Source organism: Eleutherodactylus coqui, chromosome 13 (assembly GCF_035609145.1).
Source record: "Eleutherodactylus coqui strain aEleCoq1 chromosome 13, aEleCoq1.hap1, whole genome shotgun sequence".
Taxonomy (NCBI): domain Eukaryota; kingdom Metazoa; phylum Chordata; class Amphibia; order Anura; family Eleutherodactylidae; genus Eleutherodactylus; species Eleutherodactylus coqui.
In genome coordinates this window covers 6,426,659-6,440,667 of record NC_089849.1, presented here as the reverse complement: position 1 = coordinate 6,440,667, position 14,009 = coordinate 6,426,659, and positions in this window count along the sequence as shown.

The window sequence follows — 14,009 nt, the reverse complement described above, 5'->3', positions numbered from 1 at the left end:
CAGTATTACACACGATGGGATTAGATACAGCAGACAGTATCACACACGATGGGATTAGATACAGCAGACAGTATCACACATGATGGGATTAGATACAGCAGACAGTATCACACAGGATGAGATTAGATACAGCAGACAGTATCACACAGGATGAGATTAGATACAGCAGACAGTATCACACAGGATGAGATTAGATACAGCAGACAGTATCACACAGGATGGGATTTGATACAGCAGACAGTGATCATGCTATCCTTGAATTTTTGATAAAAAGGGGAGGAAGAACTGAAAAAACTCAGAGGACAGGAAGAATCCAATGGCTGGATGTTCTTGAGGACAGAAATGTCCAAGAAGGTTGGGAAATAATAAGAAATGAGATTCTCAAAGCACAATCGTTACCAATCCCTAAAAGAAGGAAGAATGGGAAGCATTTAAAGAGACCCGGATGGATGAACACAGAACTTGTACACATGTTATAGAGGAAGAAAAATATGTTTATCAAATGGAAAGAAGAATATAATGGGGTCTGCAGAAACTGTAGGGCAAGTGTCAGAAAAGCTAAAGCTGATAATGAATTGAGGCTTGCAACAGAGGCCAAAAGCAATAAAAAATGGATTTGGGGGGTCAAAAGCAAAAGAAAAGTCAAAGATGTTTACAGGATGAAAATGGAGAATTGGTTAAATTCCTATTTTGTATCTGTTTTCTCTCAGAAAGTAGATGGAACATCAACTGATCTTCCCTGTGCTATTGGGGGAATAAACGAATGCAGGCTATCTATAAGCAGAAAGATGACGAGAGAACACTTAGCTAACTTACATGAATTCAAGTCTCAAGGTCCAGATGAATTACATCCTAGGATACTAAAAGAAGCAGCAGAGGTAATTGCTGAACCACTCACCATACTCTTTGAAAATTTCTGGAGAACAGGAGAAGTCCCAGAAGATTGGAAAAGGGCAAATGTTGTTCCTATCTTCAAAAAAGAGAAGAAGGTGGATCCAGGAAACTACAGGCCTGTGAGCCTGACTTCTATACCGGGAAAGATCTCTGAACAAATTGTTAAACAGCATGTATGCAAGTACTTGGATGAGAATGGAGTAATTACCAGAGCCAGCATGGGTTTGTAACAAACAGGTCATACCAGACTAATCAAATGTTCTTCTATGACAGAATCACCGACTGGGTTGATCAGGGAAATGCGGTGGATATCGTATATCTTGACTTTAGTAAAGCATTTGACAAAATATCTCATACCATACTTATTGAAAAAATGACCAAATAAGGGATTGACCAACTGTTAGGTGGATTCACAGCTGGCTGAGTGATCGTACTCAAAGTGTGGTCATAAATGGCTGCACATCCAAGTGGAAGAATGTATCATGTGGGGAACCACAAGGCTCTGTCCTAGGCCCAGTGTTGGTCAACATTTATAAATGATCTGGAGGAGGGAATTGGGGGAAACTGATCAAATTTGCTGACAGCACGAAGCTAGAAGGGATAGCTAACACTAGGGAAGAGAGAGAGTATTCAACAAGATTTTGACAAATTTGAACAGTGGATGGTGACTAACAGAATGATATTTAACATGGAGAAATGCTAAATCCTACATCTGGGCAAGAAACATAAAAAAGCACATACAGAATGGGAGGAATTGGGCTAAGCAGCAGCACATGCAAAAAGACTTGGGTATAGTAATAGATCATAGACTGAACATGAGTCAACAATGTGATGCAGCAGCCAAAAAGGCAAACAGATTTCTGGGATGTATTAAGAGAAGCATAGAGTCTAGATCACCTGAGGTCATTATCCCCCTCTACTCTTCCTTAGTCAGACCTCATCTGGAATACTGGGTCCAGTTCTGGGCACCCCACTTTAAAAAAGATATAGACAAACTGGAGCAAGTTCAGAGAAGAGTTACCAAGATGGTGAGCGGTCTGTAAATCATGGCCTATGAGGAACGGGTAAAGGATCTGGGAATGTTTAGCTTGCAGAAGAGAAGGCTGAGAGGAGACTTAATAGCTGTCTACAAATATCTGACGGGCTGTCACAGTGCAGAGGGATCAGCCCTATTCTCATCTGTACAAGGCAAGACTAGAAGCAATGGGATGGAACTGAAAGGGAGGAGACACAGATTAGATATTAGACAGTGAGGGGATCAATGAGTGGAACAGGTTGCCACAGGAAGTGGGGAGTTCTCCTTCAATGGAAATCTTCAGAGGCTGGACAGACATCTGTCTGGGATGATTTAGTAATCCTGCATTGATGATTTAGATGACCCTTGTGGACGCTTCCAACTCTATCATTCTATTCTAAGATTTTATAACTGAGGAGGAAGAGAAAGATTAAATAATATAATAAAAAATAAAATAATCTTTCACATTCTTCTTTTTTTCTCAGTCTTTTTGCCTTTACAACAGCTCAGCAGTCCTTGGAGACCTTCCAGGTGACCTGAGGATGTTACACGGGGGTCTTATGGCTCTTAGACCGCGTTATACACCTGGTTTAGTGAAGTTACGGTTTGGTTCAAAATAATTCAGTCTGTACCAAACGTTTTGCCAAAATTCAATGTACCAACCAAAGCAAACTTTTCAAAAATTTGCTCATCACGTCTTCTGATGCATCACTTGGACATGCCAAAAGTTATATGAAAGTTTAGTTACTCTTTAATGATTGGGCACAGCGCTCCTGGACGAACATAGAGAGAACTGTGTAGTCGTACATTTACAGCCGCACTGCAGTCTCTCTCCCCTCCCTGAGCTAATTTCTATGACCATCAGTGTTCAGCTTCCTGTCACTACCTGGAGAGGTGAGGAGCCACTGGAGACTTTCACTGCCCTCCACCAGTGGCTGCCCTAGACCACCAGGGATCCTGACATTAAGACGACCCTCTGATGTCGGGTAAAAATTGTCCAGGAACCAGGTATTGATGCAATATTACCTGGTGCCGTCCTCGTCCCAGCTTGACCCCCAATCCACCTGTTCCTGGGGACCCTCTTCATACATCCAAGATGGCCGCAGCAATTCTTAGACTTCCTGATGCATGCTGAGCAGCAATAGCAGTCAGGAAGCAGCATGCCCTATGTACTGATGCACAATGTGCGGCAAGTCAGAACAGGAGCACCACGGCCGTGCTGGAAGTATGAAGAGGACTCCAGAAGGGGGCAGCACCAAGTAACATGATTCACCCCTTCAGTTCCTGGCCAAACCTTGCTCTGGGACTGGATGGTTAGTTTAACCCTTTAACTGCCCAAGACCACAAGGGATACAGGAATTAACCCTCTCGCTGTCCTAGACCAGAACATCTACTTACATTAATCCTTGCACTGCCCTAGACCACGAAGGATGCTGACAAGATGCCTTAGATCTGCATGCTGGTTAACTCCGTTCTGGCCAGCAGTTTCACCTCTATTAATTACAAAGCATCGGCTACTTGGATGTTCATAGTCTATGGGCAGTCAGGGAGGGGTTAATACTATTTACCTTGGCACTTGATACTAAGATGTTGCACTTATTGGATACATTGTTGCCTTCGGCAGCTTAGAGGTAACATCGCCCAGGTCCCTAACGGCCCCAATCACTATCTGCACAGGCTGAGAGGGGACATCAGCTACCTCCCATAGGTAACAGTATACACAGCGCCGTCTGCAGCGGCTCCGCTATCCCGCGCTCGGCGTATTAATATTTGATGGCATTATCCTGTGACAATGATCCCGCAGCCGGAAGCCTCCGCTGCCTCGGTCTCCGCGGACAGTTTTACATTTCAAAGCGTGGAATACCTCAGAGAGATTTTATCACAAACGTGCTTGTCAGGGATAAGGTACTGCGCCGGCGCTGCTGGAATCCGAGTAATGACCCCCAGGAATCGCCCGACCCAAGATCTATGATCTGCTTTCAGAATCGGCCTGGATCGCTTCATCTGCCGCTACTAACAATGCAGCGGGGCGCCTGTGTACACGGAGGATGCAGAGCCGCCCGTATATAATCAGGCCCTGGCCATCTAAGACGCAGCGTCATCTTGTGACAACGCCGGCTCCACTTCATCTAAGCGCAGAAACTCACAAATCCACACACTACTGCTTATTCAGGAGAGATCCACAGATGTTCTATCCATGGACCGGGGTGAACATATGCAAATAGAATACCAGGATTGCAGTGAAGACTGACACTGAGAGCAGTAGGAAAAGAGACCTAGAGGGGGTAACAGTTTACATAACAAGTCTGAATGACTCCAGTGTTGATAGGGGGTAACGAGCTGATCAGTGAGGGTCCGACTGCTGGGACCTCCACCTATCCATAAATATGCGCCCCCTTACCTGTCAGGAAACGTGTCACATGACGCGCTCCTCGGCTAATGTCCCACTTTGTTAAACATAACAGCTGGAGGGCGTAATCCTAACATTCTGGCAGGTGCAATAAGCCCCAGAGAGTTGTGACGGCCAACCTTGTACCATCCCGCTGAGAGCGGAGTATCGTCACCTCACCTTGCGTTTCATTGTCCCTGTAAATGAGGTTGGGAATGGGGGAGAACATGAACATTTTGATATCCTCCTCTCCAGGCACCCTCATGAACACCTCCTAAGACCTCTCACATGTTGTTGGTCCTATGACGCCATCTTGGCCCCAAATATCATATGTGACAGAATTTAGGGGGATTGTTCAGGTACAAAAACTCTATTTTCACACCCCCTATTACTGACTTAATAGAGGGGGGTCTTATGCTCAGGTCCTTATGTCTTGGGGTCACAGTGTAGTGTGGCTACACAAGTGCCTCTGGGAGACCCGTCCTGTCCTGCATCACACAGACAACCCATTAATAGGAATGGACATGCTGCAATACCTCATTTATCCTGTGGAGGTGCTGCAGGGAAAGTGGACATTTACAATGTGGTCAGGTGTCTCCACAGATTACAGATAATTGCTGGGGGTCCCAGCAGGGGATACTTTGTGATCAGCTTATTGCCCAGGAACCTTAAAATGACCCTCCGGTCATGGGAAAAATTCTGTCCAGGGACCAGAGGGGGGAGTAAGATTACTTGACATCCATCTCTAGTATCAACTGGTTCCTGTGGCCTGTTTTTGGTTTAACGAGATGGCCATCACAATCTTCTGACTACCTAATGCATCATGTGATCAGTGCTGGCCAATTAGAGAGCTGAATTAAGTGCTAGTATTAGACTACTGATGCACTACACCAGCTCTCTGACTGGTGAGAGCTGCTCACACATAGGGCTGCCACCTTCGTCACCAAATTATACTGGCCAATGTATAAGAGGGCGTGGTCAGGGGTGTGGCTTATAATGTATAATCTTAACTCCATTATTCCAGTGGCCTGTAAAGTAATAGTACCTCATCAAAGTGGCCCTCATGGTATAGGCACCCCATCTCAGTGACCCCAATAGGAAATTACAGTACCAGTGTTTCTGGTGGCACAATGCACCACACAGCACTGCTATATGCACATCACACACACAGCACTGCTATATGCACATCACACACACACAGCACTGCTACATGCACATCACACACACAGCACTGCTACATGCACATCACACACACAGCACTGCTATATGCACATCACACACACAGCACTGCTGCATGCACATCACACACACAGCACTGCTACATGCACGTCACACACAGTGTAGCGGCCCAGAACAATGAGGACCCTCCATAATAGTGTGCATGCATTTGTCTATGTAATGTCGGTGTCTTCTGTGTTGCATAAATGATGTATATTGCATAGCTGCAGCACTGAAAGAGTTAACTGTGTGGTATGTGAGATGTCTGTCTGGAAATGTATCGTTTTATGTTGTGAGTTGTTGGTCACCTGACCATGCTTTATATATGTGATTGCAAGGTGTGTGGATGAGAGTTCTGTTCGGGTCTTGCAAGAGAGAGGAGTGTTGGGAGTGCTGCAGGAGGACCACACAGGCACCTTCAGCCTTCGTGACCCAGAATGGAAGAGGCTGAAAGGAATCTACAGCCTACGCCGGGCTTGTTGTACCCAGGAGATGTGAACGTACCCCTTCAATGCTAAGAGAGAGAGTGAATGAGGAATCACCACGCAGCGCACCTTTTCCCCTAAATGTGAGTGTTGACCAGTAGAGAGTGTAAGAGAAGAAAGAGTGTTGCCGGGATCAGGACCCACAGATAACAGGACTGTGGTTTCTCCTGTTCACCCGTGAATCCTCCCTGTCACACCACTTTGAAGTTTGCACTGTGTTTTCCTGCTGGCGTGTATTTTCATGTAGTTTCAAGTAAAAGAGCTTCACCGCCCGTTCCCGGTTTGGCTCAGAAAGTTAACTCCTGTGTGTGGACTGTTTATTACCAACCACTGGATTCACCGCAGAGGATGGGACGGTGGCGTCACACGTGACACAAAGGACTAAAGTAATCCATCATTGGGTTCCCCTGTTTAATAGCCCGCGGCTTCTTGGATGTGTCACTAGTTACTCTCCGGGTGGGAGGCGGTAGAGCCACAGTGACAAGGCCCAAACTCTACCCTACTCCTCGGACACTGCTACATGCACGTCACACACAAAGCACTGCTACATGTACATCACATACAGCTCTGCTACATACATTCTTCATTCCATACAACGGGGATCACAAGCAGCACAGAACTCGGGATGAAGGACCTGTCATGACATCATGCAAAACAAATTTACTATCAAATATACATACCTATAATCAATCCTCTAACCACATTAAATAATGCAAGGCTCTTGGTATATAATTAGATGAAATTCCATTGTCCGATCTACCAACATCCAGGTGACCAAGCTCAGATGGGTCCTAACGCTAATACCAGGTGGTATATCTCAACCTGGGAAAGTTGGGTTTCTACCTCTCAGAACGCTCTTCTCTTGGGACTAAGCCTACAAATAAAACCATGGATGGTAGGATACCATACATATGCTCCAGTAGGAGGGACAGAAGGTAAATGGGCGGCAGGTGTGCACGACCAGGTGGGGGCAGCCAAAACTTCACAGTATTTGTACAAAAAAACATAAAATCGGTCAGCACTACCCAATGGAAATGTATCTCAATAGAAATCTATAGGTGCACGGTAAACCATGGCTGCAACATACAGTAGAAGCAGAGACCAAAAATGGCAACAACACACAAAACAAATTTACTATCAGAGGTATACAGACCTATAATCAATACTCTAACCACATCACCGTCATGCTCTGCACCTGATCACATGATGGTGATATCATGACAGGTCCTTCATCCCGAGTGATTTACGTGCTCCGCCCCTGATCACATGACAGTGACATCATGACAGACCCTTCATCCTGAGTGAGTTACATGCTCTGCCCTGATCACATGATGGTGACGTCATCACTTGTCTTTCATCCCAAGTGAGTTATGTGCTCCTTCCCTGATCACATGCCGTTGACGGCATCACAGGTCCTTCATCCCTGTGCAGATTATGAGTGGACTACAAACCCCTTGTGGCCTCAGTTGCTGTGAAATATATATGAAAACTTAACCGGACAGCAACCGTGTGCGTACAGGACCTGTGATGATGTCCCCATCATGTGATCAGGGGTGAAACATCTAACTCATTCTTGGACATAAGGTGGTCGTTAGTATTTTGATTGCAGTAGCCAACTTGAAAGATGGAAACGAGCTCAGGAACTGGCAGATCTTAGGCTGCCTGTCCCCGGGCGTTTTTACATTGCATTCCCCGCGGCAATAATCCAGGTGTGGGGAACGCAATGTACGTTGCTATGGAAAGTGCAGCCCCCCCTGTCCACGAGCGGAGAATCACAGCGATTCCCTGCTTGTGGACGGCATGCTGCGAATTGCCGCGATTCTCCACGGTTAATCTATCTGTCAGATAGGCTGACCGCAAAGATCCGTCTGCCGGCTCCTGCTCCCGGACGGAGATCCGCCGCGGGATACCGCAACGCCTGTGGACAGGCAGCCTTAGGGACAACGAACCAGAGGATGGACGGCAGATAACACACTCACTGTCAATACCAATCACCCCCCCAGAAGGAGTATATATACATTTTTATATATATCCAAATATATACTCATTCTCAGTAACTTCCCTCTCCTACAAGGAGTATATATACTGTATATATATATACTGATTGTGCAGTCTGTTAGGTTGCATTCTCACCAGCATTGTTTCTGCCTCATTATTGACTCCAGCAAAACTAGCGCTAACAGTCAATAAAAGTTCCCAAAACCAAAATGCAATGCAGTAATCAGACGCCATCAGCATCTGTCCCTGTCTGCCATCTACTCATCACTGTAGTCCATCCAGCATTCGCTGATCATTAACACAAACGCTCAGACATATACGGTATTATAACACTGAAGAGGAAGAAGAACAAGGAGAAAGAAGAAGGAAGAAGAAAAAAGAAGTAGGAAGAGAAAAAGGCAAAAGGAGAAGATGATAAGGGGAATGAGAAGAAGGAAGAAGAAAAAAGGAGGAAGAGAAAGAGGAAAACGGAGAAGAAGAAGATGACAAGGGGAATGAGAAGAAGGAAGAAGAAAAAAGAAGGAAGAGAAAGAGGAAAACGAAGAAGAAGAAGATAAGGAGAATGAGAAGAAGGAAAAAGAAGAATGAGGAGGAGGGGGAAAAAAGGAAGAATATAAAACACAAAGGGGGGACGGGAATCTTCTTTCTTCTTCTCTTTCCTTCTTTTTCTTCATTAACTTTGCCTTTACAACAGCTCAGCAGTCCCTAGATCCCCCAAGGTGCCCTAACAGTGTTACAGGGTCTTTTAGGCAGTGTTATACACCAGTTTCTAGGGGTATTGGTAAAGTTCTGATTCCGTTCAAACCAAACCCAACTTTTTGCCCAAATTCGGTAAACTGGCCGAACTGAACGTTTGGAAAGTTCCCTCATCACTAGTAAGGACATTTACTACTTATTATTTACTAGGTTCACAATATGCTAAACATCTCAGATACAGACAGATGTAGTCTTATTAATAACAACCACACATATTAATTACACATCAGTCCGTAGCAGGAATGTGGTGATGTCCTCAGCCCCAACAACCCAACTTACAGGGAAACCAAGACGTCGGAGGCATAAAATACGTGATAATGATGATGAAGTGACAAGTATCCGCTCCTCACATACTGTTGTCTCTTAGCATCTCCATCTTAATACACAGCGATAAGGACTATAGCCGGCCCCTCGCCCCTGACGACGCTATTGGCCAAACCTGCTGAGGAGCTCTGGAAGTCTTTTCAGATCTGGGTGTTTTGCGAGCAGCATCCATGCTCCAGTGGGGTCCCCGGTCTGCAGTTGGGGTCTCGTGTCTCTGTGCTAACAGTAATGGAGTTACTCAGCTGTTATCAGATGACCTGCTGTTGGGAGCTCCTTGGGGTGTCTGACGTAAACGCCACATCGCTGACCTCAAGCCCTGCGCTTCTAATAAGCCATGTAGAGTGTTTTATTCCTGAACAAAATATTATTATTTTAACCCCTTAAGGACCAGACACTTTTTAGGGATTTCACCCATGTGGTGGATTTACTGCCCTATTTTTTTTCTTTAGCTATCAAAATTATTATTTGCAGCGTTTTTTTTCTCTGTGACATATAGGGCGATTTTTAAAAATATTTTTTTGACTGCCTTTTTTTAGTTTTATTTTGGGTAAAAAGCTTAAAAAATGGATTTTTTTTAAACATTTATAGTTATTTCTTTTTTAATGAGTATATTTATGCTAAAATAAAGTACGGGGAATGTGTTTCTTATTTTGTTTAGGATGTTTGGATATATAACATGTATAGTTTTGGAATACAGGGCACATGTGGTGACGATTTTGGTTGGCATCGACTTTGGGTTACTGTTACGGTATACTACCCTTGATATGCCAGCCTGGGTTGCCCTGGATCTCACCCACAACCCCTGTCCCTGCCTACTAACCCCAGGTGGGTAACTGGGCGGCGGTCCCTACTCTCACTAGGGACCGAGAAGGAACGCTGGCGTATCTGGATGGAAGGGTAAAATACTGACAGAAAAGGCAGATGTAAATAACCAACACGAACAAACTAATCAAAACCGAGGCAGATAGAAAAACCTGGCAGATTGTAGCAACTATAGCAGACAAGCTAATAAAGTCAGGAGACCTACAGAGGCAGACTAGCTAGCACACTGAGGGAAACCAATAACTGGCAGTGACTGCAAGTCCCTGCCAGACTTTTAAACAAAAGCCTCCGCCCAGGGGGGAGAGAGGGAGACAGCCAACTCCCAACAGATCATAATGAAAGGGAGCTCCTGCATGGCAGCTGCAGTCACAGGTGCGCGCGCACAGCGCCGCGTGCCACCAGCATCACGCTCCCTGATCTCCACCCACGCTACTGTCCTTTCCTGGAGATATCCCTGATGGTGGAAATGTTCAGGCCGCCAACTCTGACCCTACGCTTCCTAGGGGAGAACAGGCAGGGACCGCCATATTTATGCAAGAGACTACAGCCCACTAGCACCAACAGAAAAGGCAGATGACAAAACCAACACGAACAGCACAAACAGGACAGAGGCAGATGGTAAAGCCCTGGCTGATAACAGCGAGGTCTAGCGTTCAAGCTGACAGAAGCAGGATAAAAACAAAGGCAGACTGGCTAGCACATAGAGGGAAAGGCACAAGGTACCAGGGCCAGGCTACCAGCAGGTCAGAGTAGCTGGACTACTCAGCAGACACTGAACACTGAACAATAATCGGCCCAAACAAACTGTGCTAGACGCAGTGTGGATCCTGTTCAGGCTCTTTCAAGCCAGTTTAGTATCATGTCTGTACAGGATCCAATGCAAGTCCTGGTTCAGCAAGTGCTGGCGAAGAGTCGAGCTTTTCGGAAAATTCAAGAGCTCTACTTGAGTAACGAACCCCATTGACTACAATGGGAGACTCGAGCATTTTTGTATGTGGGATGCCGGGTGCCGACCTTTTTTTTCCCTCTTGTTTTGTGTGTTCGCTCTCTCTCTCTCTCTCTCTCTCTCTCTCTGCCTGCCTGCCTGCCAGACAGCCATAAAATTTGCCATTGACGCACGCGCTGCGGTGTAGAGGGGCCAAAACAGGCACGTCACAGCGGGGAGGAGCCAAAAACTGGGGCGGGGTCGAACACGGCGTGATGCTCATTCGAGTAACGAGCACCATCGAGTACACTAATACTCAAACGAGCATCAAGCTCGGCAGAGTACGTTCGCTCAACTCTACTAATTACCTTTTCTCTGAACCGAGAGCTCAACAGCTGGAGAGTGTTCGTTCCATCCAGGCACGCGGCTCCAGCTGATACACTGTAATACTAGGGCAAAGGAAATGTGGCAGGTCCAGTGTACCACTGGGTATGATGGCGGCATGTTCTAGAGTAAGACATGGTGCAGAATAGTATATTTACATGACTGTAAGTAATCATATACTGTAGAGTTCAAGTCTTGACAAGGGTGTTGTAGCACAATAAAGTCCCACTTTGCCCCACCCTTAATTATTCAGCAGTTACCCTCCTTCCAATAAATAATGATGGAAGGCGCTGAGCGATGATGGGGAAATATTGGCCAAAGAGGCCTGTTTATTAACCAATCAAAGTGAATAAAAACATTTTCATATAAATTAACCATTAAAACATCTTAATTGTCGAGAAGAACTGTCACAACCAGAGGAGGTCCCGGATGGCCATCTAACCGCAGTACCAACGGGAGCCACCAGTTGCATCGCGTCCACCTGGGGAATGACAAAAATACCAAAGATACTGCACAGCTCATTTAGAGCCAGCGGCCCTGGACCTCGATGATGGAACCAACACCCAACCACTTCACAGATTGCCATCCATGACCTCCTCACAGCTGTCCTGACAAACCCCACTAAAGCCTTTTGTTACCTTGTCTCAACTTTTGTGAGATATGTTGCTGCCATCAGTTTCTAAATTAGTTATTTTTTTACATGAAATGAAAGACCGCCCTCTTCTGATATGTGTTCGAATGTGAATATAACCAAAAAAGGTTTGGTACCGTGTGAGCCAGCAGAGCAAAGTGTGATTGTTCTCAGCAAGAAAAACCAAGTAATCTTGAATATATTATACCTTTTAATGGCTAACAAAAATACACAATGTTACAGCGAGCTTTCAAACCTCTCAGGGTCCTTCGTCAGGCATAATGGAACAAATCTAAAGATGCATTTAATATATACACGTGATCACATGGGAGGGCATGAACAGGGGGTATTTAATTTGCACTAGATAAACACCAGAGACAGAATAACAGGGCACAGACATATTAGGGTTATTAGCAGTTAAATAAATACCAGGGAGGGATGAGCATAACAGTAAATAATTAGTCCAGTTACAAGGAAGGTCAAAGTTACAGTCTCTAAATGGATGTTAGGGGGTCAACACCAGGCTAACGTGTTACCTTTACTCTGGGTTTCTCATATCTCATAATCTCCACTGACGTAGAAACCCCCTCCGAGATTCATACTGTTTCTGATAGTATCAAAGATGGTTATAAACTTATATTCCCAAATCCTTTTGTGACGTTGGGACTTAAAATTGCCTTTAAGTATGATATGTATTTTCATATGTTGTATGTTGTGTCCGTGACTAGAACAATGCTCGGCCACCGGGAATTCTGTCTTTCTCTAATTGTGGAGCGATCAGATCTCATCCTGGCTCTCAGTTTTTGTCCTGTGTCCCCGATATAAAGCCCCCCAACAAGACATTTACTGCAGCGGATCATGGAACAACATCAGACATGGAACATGTAAATGTCCCTGGGATCTTATAGCCCTGCTGTGTGTTTGGGGTCCGTATCCTGTCCGCGGTCCGTACATGTCAGCAGGTCTTACAGCTCCTTACATTACAGGGATCTTATAGCCCTGCTGTGTGTTTGGGGTCCGTATCCTGTCCGCGGTCCGTACATGTCAGCAGGTCTTACAGCTCCTTACATTACAGGGATCTTATAGTCCTGCTGTATGTTGGGGATCTGTATCCTGTCCGCAGTCCGTACATGTCAGCAGGTCTTACAGCTCCTTACATTACAGGGATTTTATAGTCCTGCTGTGTGTTGGGGTTATGTATCCTGTCTGTGGTCCGTACATGTCAGCAGGTCTTACAGCTCCTTACATTACAGGGATCTTATAGTCCTGCTGTGTGTTGGGGTTATGTATCCTGTCTGCGGTCCGTACATGTCAGCAGGTCTTACAGCTCCTTACATTACAGGGATCTTATAGTCCTGCTGTGTGTTGGGGTTATGTATCCTGTCTGCAGTCCGTACATGTCAGCAGGTCTTACAGCTCTTTACATTACAGGGATCTTATAGTCCTGCTGTGTGTTGGGGTTATGTATCCTGTCTGCGGTCCGTACATGTCAGCAGGTCTTACAGCTCCTTACATTACAGGGATCTTATAGTCCTGCTGTGTGTTGGGGTTATGTATCCTGTCTGCAGTCCGTACATGTCAGCAGGTCTTACAGCTCTTTACATTACAGGGATCTTATAGTCCTGCTGTGTGTTGGGGTTATGTATCCTGTCCGTGGTCCGTACATGTCAGCAGGTCTTACAGCTCCTTACATTACAGGGATCTTATAGTCCTGCTGTGTGTTGGGGTTATGTATCCTGTCTGTGGTCCGTACATGTCAGCAGGTCTTACAGCTCCTTACACTACATGGATAGTGTGTCGGAGGCCAACACACTCCTGATTATACAGTTCCACAAGTTTGGAGGAAAGCTCGCTGTAACATCATGTATTTTTGTTAGGCATTAAAAGGTCTCATATCTACAAGATGACTCGGTTTTTCTTACTGAGAACAATCACAGTAATGTGAATAAAATCTGGTTGGATGAGATCTACAAATCACTTTATTGTTTGACATTTATTTACATTTTACTCAGCGGCCCAAACTTATTGGAATTGGGGTTGCAGGTTTTTTCAGTTCCCACTTAAAACACCTGGAGACATTATTAGTCAGCAGTCGCCCGAGGATCATGCAGCCACCACTAGAGGTCAGCGCTGCTTGCCTGGTGAGACGTTGTACAAGTCTGAACGGA